Consider the following 2,351-nt stretch of genomic DNA (forward strand, 5'->3'; position numbering starts at 1 on the left):
CACCACCAGGGAAGTCCCAAATTTTGACAATGCTGAGAACTTTTTTTTTAATAATTTTTTTTAATAGCCAAAGTTTTTAAGTTTCACATTTTAATACTTATGGGCACCATAATTTTCAAGTACCAGGAGCTGCTTAATTGCTATGTATACTTTTTTTTTAAGGATGATACATTGTTTAGTGGAAATGTTATTAATTTATTCACTGGACATGAAGGGTGTCATGTGGGATCTTAGTTCTCTGACCAGGGATTGAACCTGTGCCCCCTGCATTGGGAGTGCAGAGTCTTAACCACTGGACCACCAGGGAAGTCCCTGAAGCCTCCTTTTTGTCAGGGGCCCTAAGTGAGTGACTCAGGCAAATTTAGACTACACCCTAGAAACTCTATGCTGGGTAGGCTAAGAACCATAAAGAATAACAATAAAGTCTGCCCTTTAGGAGCTTATAGTGTTGCTGCTGCTGCTGCTAAGTCGCTTTAGTCGTGTCTGACTCTGTGCGACCCCATAGATGGCAGCCCATGAGGCTCCCCCGTCCCTGGGATTCTCCAGGCAACAACACCGGAGTGGGTTGCCATTTCCTTCTCCAATGCATGGAAGTGAAAAGTGAAAGTGAAGTCACTGAGTTTTGTCCGACTCTTAGCAACCCCATGGACTGTGGCCCACCAGGCTCCTCCATCCATGGGATTTTCCAGGCAAGAGTGCTGGAGTGGGGTGCCATTGCCTTCTCCGGCTTATAGTGTAGAGGGTCATAAATATCATTAATTCATTAGAAAAATAGCATGAAGACAACCACAACACTACAACAATAAAATCAAAGCTACCTTTAACCTACAACTTACTATGAACCAGGAATTGTATGAAATACAGTCGACCAAGGAGCCAACCCAAGCCCCTTTCAGTGGTAGCGCGGAGTTTCAACCACTGGATCAGCAGGGAAGTCCAGAACTATCATTGTTTATATGATTATCTAACATAGGAAAAACACCTGAAAAAGTCTTATTCTAAGACTAGGGCTCCTGAGAGTCCATTTGACAGCAAAGAGATCAAACCATTCAATCCTATAGGAGAGGAAATCAACTCTAAATATTCGTTGGAAGGACTGATGCTGAAGCTGAAGCTCCAATACTTTGGGCCACCTGATGCGAAGAGCCAACTCATTGGAAAAGACCCTGATGCTGGGAAAGATTGAGCGGGGGAGGACATGGGGGTGACAGAGGATGAGATGGTTGGATGGCATCACCCACTCTATGGACATGAGTTTGAGCAAACTCCAGGAGACGGTGGAAGACAGAGGAGCCTGGTCTGCTGCAGTCCAAGGGGTCCAAACGAATTGGACACAACTGAGCAACTGAATAACAAGAAAGGGGAGTACAGGGGCTACACACGAAAATTAACAACACACACACACACACACACATACACATATGAACAGCTTTCTTATGTGTTAGCTATTAGCAGTTGGAAAATATAATGTGAAACAACCCCATTCCCCCATAGCAACTAAAATAATTAGTTTTTAAACCCTCGAGGAATAAACATCATATATGAATTAAATTATGAAACTGTACTGAGGAACACTCACAAGTTCCTTGGCTTCATGTAGAAACACATCATCATCTTAAGAGGCAAGAGTTGATATTATAAACAGGTTCTCTCAATTAATTTACTGGTTTAATGCAATTATGACATAAATCCCGGTAGGACATTTTTTGGGAAACTTGACAAACTGATTCTAAAACGCATTTGGCCCAGAAAAAAAAAATTAAGCAAGGTAACAAGGTGAGATTGTGTTTAATATCTGTGAGAGCTGTAGGAGGACAATAAATTTAATAGTATGGCATTATGCAGGAAGAGACAGATTAATGGACCGGGGGAGAGAGACTGACACAGGCTAATATGATACTCACACAGTAAGGTAGCAACTTCATAATAAAGATGCTGTTTCAAACTGGTGTGAGACAGAAGGCTTATTCAATCTCTATGCATTAAGAAATTGGTTAACTATTTCGGGGGAAAATAGATAGCTCTCTGCCTTGGCAATTCACCAAGCAACATTCCTGGTGATGAACCTTGCCATGCTTCCTTAGTTGATAACTTACATCCTCCAACCATCAGAACTAAATGCAGTTTTATTTACTTATTTATTGGCCCACCGTATGGTGTGTGGGATCTTAGTTCCCTGACCAGGGATCGAACCTGCACCCCCAGCATTGGAAGCTCAGAGTCTTAACCACTGGACCACAGAGGAAGTAGGTTAATACAGTTTTATCCTGACCCTACAACTGCCTTTGGCACAGCATTTCTCACAGTGACATAATTTTCTGTTTCATTATCTGTCTCCCCCTGCAGACCAT

General features: G+C 42.3%; 1 non-coding gene across 1 annotated transcript; it reads right to left on the reverse strand.

Annotated features, from left to right (window-relative positions):
• Window positions 1-234: 234 nt before the first annotated feature.
• TRNAG-CCC (transfer RNA glycine (anticodon CCC)) lies at window positions 235-307 on the reverse strand. The gene has a single exon. It is a non-coding gene; the product is annotated as a tRNA-Gly (tRNA).
• Window positions 308-2,351: the final 2,044 nt, after the last annotated feature.

This window comes from Bos javanicus, chromosome 25, assembly GCF_032452875.1.
Source record: "Bos javanicus breed banteng chromosome 25, ARS-OSU_banteng_1.0, whole genome shotgun sequence".
In the NCBI taxonomy this organism is placed as follows: domain Eukaryota; kingdom Metazoa; phylum Chordata; class Mammalia; order Artiodactyla; family Bovidae; genus Bos; species Bos javanicus.